Raw genomic sequence first — 8846 nt, 5'->3', positions numbered from 1 at the left:
CACATCTAGATAAGTTCATTGGGGGGTCTAGTTTCCAAAATGGTGTCATTTGTGGGTGGTTTCAACTGTTTTGGTACATCAGGGGTTTTCCAATCGCGACATGGTGTCCGATCTCAATTCCAGCCAAAAACGTCAAATGGCGCTGCTTCCCTTCCGAGCTCTGCCATGCACCCAAATAGTCATTTACACCCACATATGGGGAATCAGCGTACTCAGGACAAATTGCACAATAACTTTTAGGGTCCTGTTACCCTTGGAAAAATAAAAATTGGGGGTGAAAAGATCATTTTCGTGGAAAAAATGTGATTTTTTAATTGTACCGCTGTACGTTATAAACTTCTGTGAAGCCCTTGTGGGTTCAAAGTTCTCACCATATATCTAGATAAGTTCCTTGGGGGGTCTAGTTTCCAAAATGGGGTCACTTGTGGGGGGGTTTCCACTGTTTAGGTACATCAGGGGCTCTCCAAAAGCGACATAGCGTCTGATCTGAATTCCAGCCAATTTTGCAATGAAAAAGTCAAACGGCGCTCCTTCCCTTCTGAGGTCTGCCATGCGCCGAAACAGTGGTTCCCCCCCACATATCAGGTATCAGCATACTCAGGACAAATTGCACAATAACTTTTGCAGTCCAATTTATCCTGTTACCCTTGGTAAAATAGAAAAAATTGAACCTGAAGTATTTTTTTTGTGAAAAAAAGTTAAATGTTCATTTTTTTTTAAATATTCTAAAAATTCCTGTGACGCACCTAAAGGGTTAATAAACTTCTTGAATGTGGTTTTGAGCACCTTAAGGGGTGCAGTTTTTAGAATGGTGTCACTTTTGGGTATTTTCTATCATATAGACCCCTCAAAGTGGCTTCAAATGTGATGTGGTCCATAAAAATAAAATGGCGTTGCAATAATGAGAAATCGCTGGTCAATTTTTAACCCTTATAACTTCCTAACAAAAAAAATTTTGGTTCCAAAATTGTGCTGATGTAAAGTAAACATGTGGGAAATGTTGTTTATTAAGTTTTTTGTGTGCCGTATCTCTGTGATTTAAGGGCATAAAAATTCAAATTTGGAAAATTGCAAAATTTTCAAAATTTTTGCCAAATTTCCATTTTTTCACAAATAAACGCAAGTTATATGAATGAAATTTTACCACTAACATGAAGTACAATATGTCACGAGAAAACAATGTCAGAATCACCGGGATCCATGGAAGCGTTTCAGAGTTATAACCTCATAAATGGACAGTGGTCAGAATTGTAAAAATTGGCCCGGTCATGAACGTGCAAACCACCCTTGGGGCTTAAGGGGTTAATTAATAAAAATATTCTCCAATAATACATATTATAGTGTCACGCATCTACCCATGGAAATAAGCGTAGTGCCGACTTGACAATATTATAAAGAAAAAAAGGAGGAACAAAAGTCCAAAAACTACCAAAAATATAAAAGGTAGTCACATAATAGTTTGAATCGATGGAGAAGAAAAATGACCATTGCCCAGAGATGAAAAAGGCCAGTGCTTCCCTGATATAAGATATGGACAGGGTAAAAAAGTGTAAGATCAGGTCAGGTTTAGGTTGTTGGCTATATAAGTCCACTGTGGGAATTTGTATGTATGGAGAAGTGCATTCAATTAATCCTTACTATGCAAACAACCATAAGAAAACTGACCAGAACAGCACTTGTAATGCGAAACTAATGGCATTAGACTCACACAGTACATAGTATACCACGCTGCAGAGAGACCTCCACAAGAAAAGTTTACCGTATCTTCGCTAAAGTAGCTATATAAAGGGAGGTATCTGCGCAGCACCATGAATAGGGAGGTATTTGGTCAGAAAGCAGGTCCAATAGAATAAAGGTTACCCATTATTGTAGCCACTCAGGTGTACCAGTCAACCCCGACGTACATTTCACATATGTGGTATTTGCTTCCTCAGGGGGTGTGGCTAATGAAGTCAAAATTGCCTCTTAAATATCCTAGTCCTCCGGTCACATGACGCAGGTAGCCTAATTATCAAAAGACATGGTAGTGCCTGCGCACTGCGCCTCAGACTGCGTCCCCCCGTGTGAAAATCCTGATTCCTGCCATCAATGTGCAACAAATAGGGCCATCCCAGTTGGGCAATTTCTCCGTATAAGACAAATTTGCTCCTCAGAGGAAAAATTTCTTGAACAAGCTGATACGGGAAAGATATATATGTATCTTTCTACCGTGTTAGCCAGTAGATAGAAGAATATTTAGAATTGAGAGTCCTCAGTGGTTGATACCTTTTAATGGCTAACTGAAAAGATGGTAACAAATTGCAAACTTTCGAGACTACGCAGGTCTCTTCATCAGGCTAGACTAATACAAAATCTGAAGAATAACATATTTATACACAAGACAGCACATAAATAACTCAATAGATAAGACACAGTGTGTCTCTCATTAGATAACACAATAACTGGCTAACAATGGCAGACGAGCAGCGCCTGAGGTTACTGACTTGACAGATGTCCAGAAGACAGTGATTGATAAACTCCACAAGGAGGGTAAGCCACAAAAGGTCATTGCTACATAAGCTGGCTGTTCACAGAGTGCTGTATCCAAGCATATTAGTGGAAAGTTGAGTGGAAGGATAAAGTGTGGTAGAAAAAGGTGCACAAGCAACCGGGATAACCACAGCCTTGAAAGGATTGTAAAGAAAAGGCCATTCAAACATTTGGGGGAGATTCATAAGGAGCAGACAGCTGCTGGAGTCATTGCTTCAAGAGCCACCACACATAGATGTATCCATGTCATGGTCTACAAGTGTCGCATTCCTTGTGTCAAGCCACTCATGACCAATAGACAACAGCAGAAGCGTCTTACCTGGACCAGGGAGAAAAAGAACTGGACTGTTGCTCAGTCGTCTAAGGTGTTGTTTTCAGATGAAAGTAAATTTTGCATTTCATTTGGAAGTCAAGGTCCCAGAGTCTGGAGGAAGAGTGGAGAGGCACACAATCCAAGCTACTTGAGGTCTAGTGTGAAGTTTCCACAATCAGTGATGGTTTGGGGAGCCATGTCATCTGCTGGTGCAGGTCCACTGTGTTTTATCAAGACTATAGTCAGCACAGCCGTCTACCAGGAAATTTTAGAGCTCTTCATGCTTCCCTCTGCCGACAAGCTTTTTAGAGATGGAAATTTCATTCCCCAGCAGGATGTCAAGGAAACTGCAGCCGCAGACGCAGCTCAGCTCAAAAACGCCCCCATGATTACACCACACAACTTCAGGTATAGAGAACATAAAGTTTACTAAAGTAAAGTCACACAGTACATAAACCAAACATGACTATGCCAGGCTCCCGATTCCACACCTCCCAGAAGGGTACCACCCAGTAGACCCCAACGGATCACCGAGGCACACATAGGCGGGACATCAGGACACAGGCAGGACATCAGAGTACTGGAGGTCATCAGGATGCAGGCAGGAAATGGCTCCTCACCCGCCAAAAGAAATTCAGCAAATGCTCTGCTCCCAAATCCACATGCCCTCTCCCTTCTGAGTCCCACAGTGTACCTAAACCACATATATCGGCCATGTTTGGCACTTCTGAAGTGATGAGAGCCTGCCTAACTTACAGTGCATGCCTCCAGAAGCACGGGCTGGGCATAACGTACCGATTACTAAAGCGTACTGGTCACTACAACGGCAGTTTGCAATTTTCACTCGGCAACATTCATTGCTGCTTGTTTCTGGAACATTCCCATTGAGACAAAATCATCACTACACCTGTAGATAAATTCCACAAGCCGTATAGTTTCTCAAATGGGGTCAATTGTGGGGGGAATCTGCTCTTCTAGCAATTAGGGGCTCTGTATATGGAGTCTGCAAACTTTTCTAGGAAGATCTGCACTCCAGGAGGCAAATAGCGCTCCATCCCTCCCGGGTCTCTCTGTATGGCTAAGCAGTACCGTACTGCCACATATGGGGTATTGCCACGTTCAGTAGAAATTGTGGGACAAATTTTGGTGCCATTTTACCCACATATAGTGTGAAAATGTAAAATCATTGGCTAAAACAAAATTTGGGTGGTAAAAATGTAGTTATTTTGTCTTCACTGCCCAATGGTACAAAATTCTGTGACACACCCATGGTGTCATTATGATCACTGCACCCATAGATGAATTCATTGAGAGGTGCAGTTTGTAAAATGAGGTCACTTATGGGGGGGGTCTGCTGTTCTGGCACTTCATGGGATCTCCCAGTGGGTCATTGCACCTGCAAACCATAACAGTAAAATCTGGTGCGCCTTGCCTTCTGAGCTTTGCACTGTGCCTGAAAAATATTTCCCAATTACATGTACGGTATTGGCACTCAGAAAAAACTGGATCTCAAGCGAGTTTCACACTAGTGTTCGTGGGCGCAGCACAGGGCCCCGGTAAACCCCGCCCCCTTCGATCAGTTCCTCCTATGATCGCATGAGGCTGCATGCGATCAGCGTATCCTATATTTAGCGTTGGATACGCTGAGCGTGCGCTGACCATGCGCTGGTCTGATTTTGCTGGCGCTGCGCACAGCGCACAAAAACGTGCTGTTGCCTTTTTGTGCTCTGGGCGTGGCGCCAAAAGGGCGCAGCGCCAGCAAAATCAGACCAGCGCATGGTCAGCGTATCCAACGCTAAGTATAGGATACACTGATCCCATGCAGCCTCATGCGATCATAGGAGGAACTGACCGGAGGGGGCGCGGCCAGGGGTGGGGCTTAGCAGCGGCCCTGTGCTGCCCCCACAAACGCTAGTATGAAACTAGCCTCAGTTTGTTTTGAAAAAATTTCCTATTACCCCTGCAAAAAATTAAAAACTTGGGGCTAAAACAACATTTTAGCAGTAAAAATGTAATTTATTCTTTCTTCACTGCTTAATGATATAAAACTCTGTGATGCACATGCATATGGATTTGAATTAATTTTTTTGTGAAAAAAAGTTAAACGTTCCATTTTTTTCCACATTCTAAAATTACTGTGAAGCACCTGAAGGGTTAATAAATTTTTTGAATGTGGTTTTGAGGACCTTGACGGGTGCAGTTTTTAGGATGGTGTCACTTTTGGGTATTTTCTATCATATAGACTCCTCAAAGTGACTTCAAATGTGACATGGTCCCTAAAATTATGATATAAAACTGAGAAATCGATGGTCAAATTTTAACCCTTATAACTTCCTAACAAAAAAAAGTTGGTTCCAAAATTGTGCTGATGTAAAGAAAACATGTGGGAAATGTTACTTATTAAGTATTTTATGTGACATATCTCTGTGATTTAAGGACATGAAAATTCAAATTTGGAAAATTGCAAAATTTTCTAAATTTTTGCAAAAATTTCCATTTTTTTACAAATAAACGCAAGTTATATCAAAGAAATTTTACCACTAACATGAAGTACAATATGTCACGAAAAAACAGTCTCAGTCCCTGGGATCCATGGAAGTGTTCCAGAGTTATTACCTCATAAAGGGACAGTGGTCAGAATTGTAAAAATTGGCCGGGTCATTAACGTGCAAACCACCCTTGGGGGTAAAGGGGTTAATATCTTTAGGGTATGTTTCCATACTGTATACTTGCAGCGCTTTTGATGCAGCGGATACCCTGCCAGGGCTGTGGAGTCGGAGTTAGTTTTGGTTGGAGTCGGAGTTGGAGTCGGTAGAAATGTACCGACTCCAGCTTTAAAAAAAATGTAATAATATTTCATAATTGAACTTTCATATGAATTTTATAAATGTTACTCAAATATATATGTTCTATCAAACTATGAACAACAGTGATAAGCAGTTCTGCTGGAGATAGAGACATTTCTTACTTCTTGTGTGTCACTGTTCTCCACTGCCCTTATCTAATCTTATACTTGGTTAACCTCATGCTGCCCCAACCCCCCTACTTACAATGTATGAAACTGAAAGTGAAAATGTGTTGCAAATTCTTAGTAGTAAAGCTCCTCCTCTAGACTAGATCATACTAGGTGTGCGTCTTCCAAGCATCTCACAGCTGCCTGCTACTCAGAAGAGGAAGACTGTAAGAAGTATTATCCTTTCAACAAACTTTGCATCAGTTAACTGTGAGTACATGAGGAATAATAACAGTATTACTGACCACTATATCAGTTGTACGACCTGGCAATAATTTTGTACAATTGTTTTTAGGAAAAACAATTGTCATTTGGATTGTGAATGCAGAATTAAAAACCTGAGAATGTCAAAGAAGCATCACATTAAATCAGCTGTATTTGAACATTTCACCATCACTCAAGATAGAAAACATTATGTCTGTCAGTGTATGACAAATGATCCAGACGAAAACAAATGCTGTGAAGCCAAGATGAGTGCATATTCAGGCAAAGATAAAAATGCTCCTACCAGAGCTTCTAATCTAAAGAGACATTTACAGCGCTTTCATCCAGAAGTACTGAAAGCAGTGGATGAGAAAGACTGCATCCAAACCAATGAACCAGTGCCCAGCTCTTCCAGCCAAACAAAGGAGCAGAGAACTTTGCAGCCATCAGTTGCAAGATATTTTGTCAGTGACAAAGTTACTGTGACAATGACAGTAGATACATTTAAAAAACAGATCATAGAGCTTGTTGTAAAGGATAGTGTGCCTATTTCATTATTTTCACGACCAGCTTTTATGTGTCTGAATGGGGAAATGGCCCGCAAGCTTGGTGTTTCTCTGGAGAGAGAGAGTATTAGAAAATTAGTAATCGAAGAAGCTTTTAAACAAAAGGAAGAACTTAAAAAACTCTCAAGGGACGCTTTCTGTTTCTTAAAATGGATGCCTGCACACGTCACAGAGTGAACTATTTTGCCATCAATGTCCGATTTGTTTGTGACAAAAATGAAATAGTTACCAAGACATTGGCAGTAAAAGACACCAAAGCTCATCACACCAGTGAGTTTCTCCAGGTCTTGGTGGAAAAGGTTCTGCAAGACTATGAACTTAAAAAAGAGCAAGTTCTTTCTGTCGTAACTGACAATGCTTCAAATATGATAAGTACTATTAAGCTAATGAATGAGAGTAATGATGGTGACCAGCAGCTAGAAGAACATTCTGGGTCCACAGACACAGAAATGTTTGAAATAGAGGAACACAGTATTGTAACTGAGGAGTAAACTGAAGTTGCTTCAGATGAACAGCAACATGATAGTTTAGATGATCTTGTTGAAACTGTGTCAATATGTTCTTTCATTCATCACATGCGCTGTGTTGTGCATACGCTACAGCTGGCTATAAGAGACAGTCTGCAAGAAGGACATGCTGCTGCACTGAATGGCAAGGTGAGAAAATTGGCTACTTTTGCCAGAACCCCTAAAGTTGACTCAATTTTGAAGAGACGTGCTGGAAAAGGGGCAATTATTGATCAAGCCACACGATGGGGCAGTACTTACTTAATGATTCAGCGCTTGGTTGAACTGAAAACCTGTCTTGTAGACATGGCTAACCCTCAACTGACGCTAAATGAAAGTCAGTGGAATCAGGTGACTGAGCTGGAAAAATTGCTAGAGCACCCATTTACAGTGACTAAAAAATTACAAGCAGAGGACTTAACTCCAGGTATTTTCTTAAAGGAGTGGAAGAATCTTATGTTTCGCCTGTCCCAAAGAGGAGGGTTAATTGCAAGTGGCATTGCTACATCAATGAAACGGAGAGAGGAGCTACTATTACAAAATAACATTCTTTTGGCAGCTGTTTATGTAGACCCAATGCATCGGATTCTTCTAGATGATCAACAGCTAAGTAAAGGAAAAGAAGCTCTGTTTGAAATAGCAGTAAGGATGAAAGGGTTGCAGAACAGTCAGGAGGAACAAGAAGAATTTGGTCGTCCTGCCACATCTTCACCCTCATCATCAACTGATGAAGAATTTAATTTCGAAAAATATTTGGATCACAAGGACCGTGCAAAGCGTTCCCGCATAGAAGAAGAGTCATCCCCATCAAGGAACACAGCCAGTACATTTCAGCAGAATTTTTCATGTGCACTAAAAGAAATTGAGAAATTTGACTGTTCATCAAAAATAACAGTGCAACAAGCGATTCCTCTGTATCCTGACATTGTCAGAGATGTTGCCCGAGTGGTTACTGCTTTGCCACCAACACAAGTTAGTGTAGAGAGGTTGTTCTCTGCTCTCAAAATAATTAGATCAGATTTGAGGGCATCCATGAAGGAGGATCTGACAGAGGCAATACTTTTTCTGAGGACAAATTTATAGATTTCTTCTTATTAACTGCATAAGTGTTTATTGCATATTTACTTACAGTTTAGAAAAGTTTATAAAAGTTATTTGCTATATTCTAATAAATGTAGTTTTTGCTCTAATTGGTCTGATTACTTTTATGATGGTGAGAAACTGAATAAGCACGATATTTAATATTTTACAACAGTAAATTTGTTGTTATGAATTGGCCATTTATGAAGGAGTCGGAGTCGGAGTCGGAGCCTGATAAAATCCAGGAGTCGGAGTCGCAACTGTGACTTACCGACTCCACAGCCCTGTACCCTGCTCCGCCCAAAGCGCCGCCCCCTGTTGTACACGTGGTGATTCCGCATGTGCTCATTGAACACATGCGGAATCACTGCATCCTATCCATAGACTGGGTTATCTGCGTAGACGGAGCATCTCCGCAAGATAAATAGACATGCTGTGGTCTGGAAAGACTCGCCGCATGTCCATAATTTCGGGTGTGTCACCTGCGTCCCTGCGCGCATAGTGGATATGGGATTTCATAAAATCCCCTCCACTATGCTGTAACATCTGGACGCTGCGGCTGTACGCAGAATTCAATCCGCAGCAAATCCTGAAAACATACGTTACGTGGAAACATACCCTTAAAAGCAGTAACA

Source organism: Dendrobates tinctorius, unplaced genomic scaffold (genome assembly GCF_039654945.1).
Source record: "Dendrobates tinctorius isolate UK_male_01 unplaced genomic scaffold, ASM3965494v1 ptg000304l, whole genome shotgun sequence".
In the NCBI taxonomy this organism is placed as follows: Eukaryota; Metazoa; Chordata; class Amphibia; order Anura; family Dendrobatidae; genus Dendrobates; species Dendrobates tinctorius.
Note: the sequence above shows the minus strand (reverse complement) of the source record.